The sequence below is a fragment of the Lygodium microphyllum genome, chromosome 7 (assembly GCF_053477565.2).
Source record: "Lygodium microphyllum isolate KBCC chromosome 7, Lygodium_microphyllum_v1.1.10, whole genome shotgun sequence".
NCBI classification, from domain to species: Eukaryota; Viridiplantae; Streptophyta; class Polypodiopsida; order Schizaeales; family Lygodiaceae; genus Lygodium; species Lygodium microphyllum.
In genome coordinates, this window is record NC_141141.1 from 160,125,930 (window position 1) to 160,138,010 (window position 12,081).

The window sequence follows — 12,081 nt, forward strand, 5'->3', positions numbered from 1 at the left end:
GGGGATTTGTAGAATTTTTTAGAATTTTTTTGGATTTATTTTTGAATTTTTGACTAATTTTTAATGAATTTACTCATTTTACATGTAGTTTTGAATGAATTTTCAGATTTTGAATTGTTTGCAATTTATTTTTTTCCAATTTCTAGATTAAAAATATTCCAAATAATTTCAGTAATATTTGTACATTTTTAGAAATTTTTTTGAATTTTAAATGAAATTTTGGAATTTTTATGTGTTTTATGTTTATTTTTATGTATTTGCGAGTTGAAAAATAAAAGGCGATACCCGGGCTGAGTGTGAACAGTGAAGGATGATTGCGTGTGAACGGCTGACTGCAATACTCCACCGCACGGACAAGTCGGAAGCGCGTCCTCGCGCGTGAACACCCGCTAGCACACCCGTACACAATGGGAAAACAACGGTGGAGAAAAGGCAGGAACGGGGGCTAACTGAGTAGATTAAGTGAATTAAGTGAGCTTAGTCTGAGAAAGTTGATTAAGTTAGTTTGGTGAGGTAAATCAATTAGGTTAGTTAGGTTATGTTAGTTTGTTAAGTTAGGTTAGTTAGGTCAGGCTGGTTAATTAGGTTAAGTCTGGTAAATTAGGTTAGTCTAGTTAACTAGGTTAGTCTGGTTAGTGTAAGTAATATAAGTTAACTAAGCTAGGGTTAGTCAGGTTAACTATGGTTAGGGTAGGGTAACTAGGGTTAGGGTCATTTAACTAGCGGTAGATTAGGTTAACTATGGTTAAGTTAATTAACTATGAGTTAACTGTGGGTTAGGGTCAATTAACTGTGGGTGAGTTAATTAACTATGGGTGAGGTGAAGTTTAACTACAGTAAGGTTAATTAACTGGGGGTTAGAGTTAATTAACTGGGGGTAAGTTAACTGAACTGGGGGTGAGGGTAGGCTAACTAGAGGTGAGTTAGGCTAAATAGGGGTTAGTTTAGGTAACTATGGTTAGAGGTTAGTTTAGACTTACTAGGGGTAAGTTAGTCTAATTAGGGTTAGGGTCATCTAACTAGGGTTAGGTAATTAACTAGTGTTATATTAATTAACCAAGGTTAAGTTAATTAACTAAGGGTTAGTTTAACTTAACTAAGGTTAGGTGAAAAGTAACTAAGGTTAGTTGAAATGTAACTAACTAGTGGGGGTGGGGGAAAGGGGAGGTGGCCCGCCGCCCGACGAAACAGGAGGAGGAGGAGGAGGAGGAGAAGAAGAAGAAGAAGAAGGAGGAAAGGGAGAAGGAGGAGGAGGAGAAGGAGTTCGACGGCGGGTGGCGGAGCGAGGAGCACAGGCGGGCCAGCGGCAGCAAGGGCGACCTCAACGCGGGGGAGGCGTCCACGGCGACCAAAGGAGGACGGCGGGCGAGTGGCAGGCGGCGGACGGCAATGACTCCACGGGGCGCAGGGGACGGGGCGGAAGCAGGGCAGTTGAGGGGCGGAGAGAAGAAGGAGGAGAAGGAGGGAAAAGAAGAAGGGGAGGAGCAAGGGGAAGAAGGAGAGGAGAGAAGAAGAGGAGGCCGCGGAGAAGCGTGACAGGTAAGGTAGGTATGGGTGTTTTTTTTAAATTTTAAATTATTATATTTTTATTTTAATAAGTAAAATGTTGTTCTTTGTTTGTTTGTTTGTTTTTTCTCTTTTTTGGGGGTTTTTTTCTTCTTCTTTTTTCTTTTTGTGTGTCTTTTTTTTCTTGTTTTTTAAAATTTATTATTATTAGTAGTATTTTTTTCTTTTTGTGTCCTTGTTTTTTTTATTCTTCTTCTTTTTTCTTTTTTTTGGAAAAATAAAAAAATGGAAGATGGGTGGGCAAAAAAAACGCACCCCCATCCCGTGTAGATACGCAGGCAAGGGTAAAAAAATTTGCAATGACGGGATCAAACAGGGCAGGGACAGCAATGCACGAACCACAAACACCACCGGGGCGTCCTGAGGCGCGTAAAACCAGAAACAGGCGCGTTCACGCGCGACACGAGAAACACGATCACACGGTAAAAAATGAATAAAATTTAATAAAATCCAAACTGTACGTCGGATTGAAAAACCATAAAAAGAAAAAATGTATCAGGAGACGAGGGAAAATTGATAGAAATATGCAACACGGGTTTCGAGGCAAAATCAGGGTGTTCACATGGAAAAAACACAAAAAAAAAGCCCGAAAACACATACGGGTATTAATATCAAAAAATTCGCTCATCGGAATGAAGGGAGGAAAGAAGGAAAATTGCGCAGAACAAGGTGTCCTACAATCCTATCATGACAAAACACAGTTCCGATTAAGAGAGGATGCATTCACATGGGAAAAACCCCCAAAATTGGCTTGAAAATGAACTCGAAAATTAATACGAAAAGAACCGTGCGCCGGAATAGAGCACGATAAAAAAGAAAAATATCTAGAAGAAAGGAATACACATGGTTGGTTCATCAAAACTCAATTTGAATAGAACTAAGAGGGGTTCACGTGGAAAAAACACAAAAATACACCCGAAAACACTCGCAAAAATTAATAACTAAAAATCCGATAGTCAGAAGAGGGGGGAGGAAAAAGGAAAAAGTGGGGGAAAGGCTGGCAGGACACGATTTTTAATTTAAACTGCAATTTTGGTGAAAATAGGGCAGGTTCACATGGAAAAATAAAAAAAAAAGACACAAAAATGATCCGAAAACCCGCGAAAATTAATAACGGACGAACCGTGCATCGAAAGAACACGAAATAAAAATAAAAAGTGTCAGGGAAAATGGGTAGGACAGGGCTGGTGCATCAAACCAGGGTTCCGAAGCAATAAAGATGCATTCACATGAAAAACCGTCCAATTTACGGGAATTGATTCAAAAATTAATAACTTTAGAACCGTCTATCGAAAAACGGGTTGGTAAAAAGGAAAAATAGGCAGTTCAAAGGGACAAACATGGCTGTAAGGTTGGATGTGAGTTTCAGTGAAGGTAGGATACGTTCACATGGAAAAATCACAAAACAAAGGATAAAGGAAAACGAACAAGGAACGACCTCGAGGACAGGGTGAAATAGAACAAAGGAGTGGGGAAGGGACCCCATCATGGTAAAATGAAGTCACGGCATAGATGCATAATCAGAACAGGGTATATGCATGGGGGTATACAACATAGACGCGCAGGGACGCATCCCCACACTTAAAACCTTAGCAAGAAGGGTAAACCGAACGTCAAGGACCTAGCACCTCACATCAGACCAACAACAATGTCCCCACCCTTAAGACATGACCGTCATTGAGAAACAGAAGGTGTAGGGTTAGAAAAACTTGGCCCATATTGCCGAGGAGGAATGTCAACTATCGAGGTTGCATCTAGTGTCGTTGTCGGCTCCATGAGGTACCCAGGTGTCTTCTAGCACACATTCTTCATGGCAGGGACCACACGGTAGCACCCAGGGAGGTAGCTGGTTGAAGAAGTCGCAATTCGTCTATGGCGAGGGATATTGCACTCAACTCACAATCACTCAAATGGAATGAAAGAGCAGTCACTCGCCCCATTACTAATATCACTCGAGGAAATAATGATGCAGCCTAGAGCTCACACCCAGTTTAGGAATCGACAAGGGAATGGTGCAGAGGGAGTATGCCAGGGTGAACAATTGATGGTGCATTAATGCAACCCGCCCATCTGGCATAGGTGCAATTAGGAAGGCCAAGGAGCTTGTAGTACGATGTACAGAACAGAATGACGTGTCCTGCGTTGATGGCAGAGACCCATCCCGTGGGTGCATAGGGAAACAGAAACGTACCGGACTCCAATTTTCATAACGTCCCTCAATCCTCACCTCTCGATAATTGATTGAAGAAACACCAGTCACACTCAGTCCACCCTCTGTCTCATGCTCTATTAAAAGATACAGAGGGTAGCCCATTCCTGAAACCCATTGATGTACTCCTCGATGTCACTTGTGCAGAGGTTGTATGCCTTGTGCGCAACTAATGGTGCAACTGTGCATCCCGCCATGTGCCAGTATACAGTGCAAGAAGGAAGGCCAGGGAGCCTTATGGTGTAGTGCACATGAACAGATTGTGTATTGTGCATTGAGAGGCCCATCCCGTGCGTGCAACACTCCATTCACACATCTCACCTCTCATTTGATTTGAAGGGAAAAACTGGTCACTCACCCCACCCTTTGTCTCACTCTTTGATAGATACAGAGGGTAGCCCATACACACGTCCCCATCCTGTTAGGATGAATGCTCACATCACTCAAGGGGTTGGTGATGAAGATCATGTCAGCTGTTGTTGTCATCAGGATCTTGAAGACGAGGCGTACCCAGGGAGGCAGCCAACAAGTCTCTACTTCAAGGACTTGTAAGAAGAGTCGTCTATTAAGGAGGGCAGACTGACTAATATTACAGAGATAGCACACCAAGGGAGGTGGCTTCAATTTACTTTCTGAAGAGATTCTGCTGGTGAGTCAACTATCCTGAACTACGGGGCGTTGCCACCTTTTCCATAGTCAGCTTTTCGCCCAAGGGTGTTTCTACCTTTTCTTGAAACGAGGCCTGTTATGGCAGGGAATTTCTTTCTTTTCTCCCATAACAATTTCCTTTATTTTTTTTCTCTTTTTTGTTGTTTTTTTTTTCTCTTTTCCTTTTTTTTTTCGTTTAAGAAAGAAAATGGTAGAAATACCATATGTCAAGACCAACCTCACCACCGTTGTTAGATTCGACGAGAAGAGAACAAGATCGGGTTGAGATGTTTCTGCGAGAGGGGGTAGCAGAATGAGACCGCCTCATGAGGAGAATCACAAGGGCTATCAGAAGCACGACGAGAAGGACAATGCGACGCCCAAAAGGGAAAGGGTAGGTCGACTGTGATTGTCAAGATCCCCAGCAAGAGGATGCCTTGATTGCAAAATGTGCAATAAACCTTCTATAATAGCCCACATGGCCAAGAAATCCTCTCAATTTCTTGAGGTTTGTCGATGCTGTTAAGGCGGCAATCTTGTCAATCTTCACCGGGTCTGTTGCAATCCCTTCTGCTGAGACAATATGGCCCAAAAGAACTCCTGAGGAGATGCCAAAGATACATTTGTCGGGGTTGAGAGAAATCCCATACTCTCGGCATCTGTCAAAACATTGCTCTAGGTGTCCCCAATGCTCATGGATCAAACTATAGACACAGAAGTCATCAAGATACACCTCAATGAGATCATGCAAATGATTCTGGAAGGCAGCCATCATTACTCGTTGGAAGGTGGAAGGAGCATTACAGAGCCCAAATGGCATCACTCTATAGGTATAGATCCCCCATTCTATGGTGAAGGTTATTTTGGATTGGTCCTCTTCTACAATTTGGACTTGGTTATATCCGCTGAATCCATCCAAGAGGGAATACAGCTCATGGCCTACCACTATGTCCAACAGTTGGCCTGTAAAAGGGATAGGGAAATGATCATTCTTCGTCTTAGAATTGAGCTTTTGAAAGTCGACACATATTCGAAGTTTCCCGTTCTTCTTGGGTACAACCACAATGGGTGAAACCCATTCATTGTTAGCCACCACGGGATAAATGAACTCTGCTTCAAGAAGTTTCAATAATTCAACCTTCACCAGAGCAGAATAATTAGGATTCATATGCCTTTGTCTTTGCCTTACAGGATTGGCATCAGGCTCTAGGTCAATATGATGTTGACATACTGTGGCATCAATCCCCTTTAGGTCTTTATATGACCAAGCATACACATCTAAGTTCTCTTTGAGTAGGTCTCATAGGACCATTAGTTCTTCTCCTGGAAGATTGAGACCCACTTTCAGGTGACATTCAGTACCGTCAGTATCTAGGAATGCTACTTGCCTTTCACCTTCCACTTTGTGGATAAATGTCCCATGGATTGCCTCTGGATAGAGATCTGACTCTTTCAAGAGAGTAGTATCCTCGTCTTGATGTTCCACTAGAACAAGTGTCCTCCTTCTGAACATATGACTCGTTTATTTGTTGAGGTTGTTGGAAGAGTAGCTTTGTTTGCTTCTGTGTGAGTGGTAATTTCTTCTGGACTTAGGGATTCATCTTCAGAGGATGCGTCCAGGAATGTCACATAGCATGGACCTTCGATGGGCCCTGGCTCTTAGGGCTTAGACTTCTGTTGACAGGGGGCATCATCATCATCTTTTCTCTGGACTGAATGATCAGGGCGACAGGAGCCACTGGTGAACTTAATTCTTATGCTTTTAATCCATTGCTTATATAGATTTTGCATACTTTGTGGTCAATTGGTCAATCCAAATGGAACCATGGTCATTCCATCCAACACCCTGAGATCTTCAACCTCTGAGGTCTTTGTAGGGACATCAGCAAGATCATTCGCTATCGGAGGAAATTCTTCATCTGCACTCTCATAACCTGCTTTATTTTCTTCCTCATCATTTTCCTCCTCTTCCTCTAGAGGCTCTGTAGGAGAAGAACATATATTTTACCTCTGCATCTGCTTTTGCTTCTGTCACAGCTTCTGACTCTGCTTCAGCCTCTGGCTCTAGCTCTGGCTCTGTGTCTATTACTATCTCTGACTGTCTCTGCATCTGCTCTGTCTCTGTTCTGTATCCGCTCTGTATCTGTTCTGCCTCTGTACTGTCTCTGCTCTGTAACTGTATCTGTTATTGCTCTGTATTTGTTCTGCCTCTATTCTGTCTTTGCGACTGTCATGTAACAGGGAGAACATTATATCCATGCTTCTATTTCACTATCAGAGGCGATTTCAGAAGTTAATTCTAGTTGAGACAGGAGGTATTCTCCCATGGATAAGGATTTTACTTCCCTTGGTAGTTGGCTTACAGTGCCCACTGTTAGGGACTGTGCCTCTATTTTCTTAGGAAAGATCTGCTTAACAGCCTCTTCGTCTCCTGTTGTACCATCTGTTACCTCATTGGAGGAGTCAGTTATGACTTCAATGGATGTGGATCCATTGCCTTTTTGCGATCCATACAGCTTCAACACCACTTTGTTGGGTCCTCTGCCTAGGGTTAGGGTTCCTTTGAACCAGTCTGTCCTGGCTCTCACTTCAAAAAGCCAAGGTCTTCCCAACAACAGAGGGTATGAGGTCCCATAAGAATTTGGTTTGACCACCAGATATGTCACCCAATAATCTCTTCCTGCAAGGGTTGTTTTTACGTATGGGAGGATGCCAATCTGATAAGCCATTGTAGGTTGAATTCCTTGCAACCCTAAGTCCTTCATTGCCACATCTATCATTATGTTTACTGATGAGCCTCCATCAATCAATGCATCTGAAATGAAGCATCCTTCTATCCATATACTAATCTTTGGGGTTCCAGGATCTAGGAAGGCATTAGCCACATCTACTTCCTTTATAGGCTATGGGGTCTTATTGATCTTGGTCGCCGTTGAAGGAGCGATCCTTAGTCCACGTCTTCTTGTCAAGATGCTTTTGAATTTCTTTCGGCAGGTGGGAGATAGCATTAGCAATTGTCGGAATGTTAGGTTTGATTTAAAAGTGTCTAGATCTTTTACCAAGTCATAATCTTTGATAGGATCCACAGGCTTCTCCAACCTGCTAGGGAATGGGGCTACACCCATTTTCATCTTTCCTTTTTCTTCTAATAATTGCAGCATCGGCACTTCTTCTGTTTCTGGAAGTGCTTCTATCTCATCTATCTCCTAGACATCTCGTCCTGTTTCTGGGTCTATCTCTGTAACTTTTTGTGGCACTACAGTGCTTTGTACTACACTGTTATGTTCTGTACTGCTCTGTCCCTCTGTTGGCAGGTTGAACTTCACAGTCTTGGAAGGAGAATTATTTTTGTTCTGAACAACTAGTTCCTTCTTCTTGGTGCATGTGACAGCGGCAACTTTCAACTCTACCAAATTGGAGGCATGCTCTTGTACCTTCTATTGGCTATCAGTGCCATTGGCCTTTATAGGGGCTAGGCTTGGACATTCCTTTGCAGTGTGGCCTTCACCTTTGCATCAGCTGCATAAGGGCTTGTAATCCACAGATCGTCTAGGGTTTGGACAATTCAGGGAGATATGTCCCATTTCTCCACACCTATAATATTCCACCTCTGATCTCTGACCACCGCCAGACTGTCGTCCTCTGTAACTTTGAGAGGGAAACCTCCTTGGATCAAATTCTCTAGGCTTTGGTCCAATATCCTGTGTTGTCATTTTGGATTCCAGCAAGTCGAATCTTGCATTTTCATCCTTGTGTCTGTGTTCATGCATCTCTTTCAGAGAGCAATATCCTATGTATGGTTCTTTTGCAAGCAGTAGGAACAGAAGACCCTAAGAATGGTTGGTTTTTGGGTACATTCAGTGGCTAAATGTCCCGCTTGATGACATTTTCTGTACCATGTATTAGAGCGCATCACATCTCTTCCAGCTTCCACAGGAGTGGATATATTGGCAGTATTCACCTTCAACATCTATAGCTGCTCTGTAATCACATCCAGAAGCTCTTTCTTGATACTTGCAACTGAGTTGGATAAGTAGTCCTTCAGATTTTCACCTCCTGAAGTACTTGTAGGAGGGTTTTGGGAAGCTTCTATAATTACTGCATACACTGGATGGATCGATCCAGAAGGTCCTCTATTTTGGCTCTGATTCAGAGCTCCTATTGAGACATGGGGTTGTTGATTCCAGTTGGTAGGATTCCATTGTTGTTGAGTCGCCATTGGAGGAACTGTTTAAGGCCACTGTTACTATGGTTGAACCATCATTTGAGGCACTGTCGTCTGTGGTGACCACAGTGGATTAGGTGCATTATACTATGGCACTGTTTGCATCTGGGGATAAGAGTAGGGAACTGTCCCTGGGACTGCATTTGGTGGGTATACCATTCTAGGCATGGGAGGAGGTAAGTCTCCTCTTCCTAGAGTCATTGACGGCCTTGCTTCAACTTCGTCATACAATCTTGCACCTTCCATTGCAGCTTGTAGATTGACTGGTCTTCTCAATTCCACGAACTTGCGAACTTCTGGTTGTAGGCCTCTAAGGAACACTCCTTTCTGAATACCTTCGTCCAAATGATGGTTAGTCCATCTCTTCAGGATGGATTCCATTCGCGAGACATAAGCTTCTACTCTTTCTCTAGAGGACTGAATTAGGTTCATGAACTCCTCTCACATCCGCTCTTCAAAACCTTCACGCCTAAATTTAGTGAGGAAGGCCAACTTCAGGTCGTCCCATATGCCAAAAGTTTCTGCTGCTTGTCTCTCATACCACTGAAATGCCATGCCCTTGAAAGTGGCAGGGAATATTGCTAACCAATGCTCAGGGGTTCTGGTATTGTTAGCCGCACATGCTACCATGAACTCTGCTACATGAAGATCAGGGTCTTCATTGTACTCTCTCTTAAAAACTGGCAATGGGACTACATTTGCTGGCCTATCATCTATATTTCTAGGACGAATCTGACTAGGAAGGGGACCTTGATTCGCCATGGGGACTTTTGTAAAGAGCGCTTTTAGGGCATCAAAGGAGGCTTCTACTGCAAGCTCGTTCTCAGCTTTGATTTTTGCCTTCTCTCTTCTCACGTACCTCTGGACTCGTTCTAATGCTTGCCTCTTGATTGCGTCATTCATCAGGGGGTTGGCTCCAACCAGTTGATCTATACTCAATAGGATAGTATCAGAGAGGGCTTCAGTCTCTGATGGATTCTTTGGCTAACATCTCTTCTACTTCCTTCTTTTCAACATCTCTGAATTCGGCTTTCAAACCACTACAGAGGGGAAGATATTCCATTCTGAAAGAATCAAAACTCATTCTTCTTAGGATTGTTGTTGTGTCATTATAATAATGCCAGCTTCTGAGGGTTTCAATAGTGTAAGTTGTGAAAAACACTTTGTCTACCAACTTCCAATGGGTTGCTAATTGGACAAACAGAAGATTATCTGTGCACCAAGCATCCCACGTATCTTGCTATTGAGCATCCACGAACAAATTCCAACTCTTTTCCTTCTTGTTTTCGTGAACCTCCACAGACCATGACTCCTAAAGCTTCTTCACAATTTCCCACTTGATGATGTCTGGAAACTTCTCAATGCATGCCAAATCTTCCATGGGTAGTCATTCTCTCTGTTTCTGCTCTGCAATTTGTTCCCAAACAGTTTGCCACCAAGATGCAAGTTTCTGCTGCTTCAACAGGAAGAGGAAACAGTCCACCACATAAAGCATGCATCATGATGGTAATATGTTTCTGCCATTGTGGGATGAACTTCTTGTGGAAAGTGGCTTTGATAATGAGAATCTCCAACTCTTCAGTGGAAAAAGGAACTTTGCAAACATCCATTGAATTCTCCTCTTTTTGGCAATGCCATTTCCTTCATTTTCAGCCTCTTTTAATGCTTGTTGATGGCAAGTTTTCCCCAGCTGCGCACCAAAAACATGGAGCCCCAAGAGGAACACCAAGGAAAAAAAGGATTCTACTGCAAGAAAATCTATCTTGTAATATCAACAAGATTTTATTTCATTCTTTTGATGACAAAAACAAAGGAAACAACAAATCTTCACGCAGCATCATAGTAGATTTCTCCCACGAATTTGATAGAATCAACCATAATCTTCAACTTCTTCATAAAACCCATCAATAAAACAAAGAACACAAAATAATATACCATCTTTGAATGGAAATCAATCACATAGTATTCATCTTTAATGTCTTCATAGTTCTCTCTCTCAATCTCTCATATACAGTTACACTGTTTTGATAGATTTGGCTCTCTCTGGTTCTCTCTCTCTCTCTCTCTCTCTCTCTCTCTCTCTCTCTCTCTCTCTCTCTCTCTCTCTCTCTCTCTCTCTCTCTCTGTGTCTCTAGTACATCATATCTTCACTACAATACTCTCCTAATAACTCTCAATAATCATTCCTAGGTCGTGGATGTACCTCCCAAGAGGTATGTTTGATATGAAGAGGCACTAGAGCCACTACAATGTCTTTTCACAGCTCACTATTGTCACTGTCACTCAATCTTCTCTTCAGTCTTCAACAGCTGCTTCTTCCATTTGTTTTAGCTCTTTTGAAATTAGATTCATCATTTTCAAAAGTTAGAAAACTTTCCCAAAGTCACAAATACATTCTACAAAACACTTACAGAAGGTCTATAGAACAGTTACAGTACAATACCAGAGCAGCTATAGTACAGTTATAGAGCAGAGACTGAGGCTCTACAGAAGGTTTATAGAGGGTTACAGAAGGTCATCAGAACCTCATATCTCATAAAAAACCATTCCAAACTATCAAAAACTATTCAATAGGCTTCCAAAATATCTCAATCTTCATCAATCATCAATTCATGCTTCATACAGAAGACAATCAGAACAAAATAGAAGCTATACAGAAGGTATACAGAACCAATCGGAACCTCAACAGAATCTATCAGAACATTACAGAGCTTCATATCTCTACTGAGAATCATCATGAACTTCCAAAATATAATCAATATCATCCAAAACACTCTCAAACACTTCCATTATCAACCATGCATCACTCTAAATCCATCAAAAATCAATCATTCAGTCCTCAAAAACAACAAAAATCAGTCAAAAATTCAGTCTTTTTTCACTCTCAACAACAGGATTTGGCCTTACAAAGATCAGAATAAGGGCATGTCTAAGGCTTAGACTAAGAGAGCGCGGGTCAAAATCAGGGCCAAAGAAAGAAAGCTAGGGTCAGTGCTGTCAAGAACTTTGTTCTGACACAAAGCGATGATCACAACCCACGTTGCTTCCATTGCAACGAGCCCGGACACTTCAAGAGGGAGTGTCCCAAGTTTGGCAAAGGGCATTGCCAGGGGCAATTCCAAGGTCAAAATAGAGCCGCTCATGGCTAAGGAACCACTGTTATGGCTAGAGGGAGAACCTCCAATGTTTCCAACAAGGAGCTGGACAATGAAGAAGATCCATCCATGGATGCTAACATTGAGAGGGCAATGGTTCACGCCACGCTTCACAAGAAGGGTCCAAATCGCCAATTCTTGGTGATTCAAACTCCATCAGAATATCAAGGTAAAAGCTTCAAAACCTTAATTGACTATGCTAGTACACATTCCTTCATTTCACCAACCTGTGCAAAAAGATTAGGGATAGCCACAATAGATACACCTACTTTACTTGT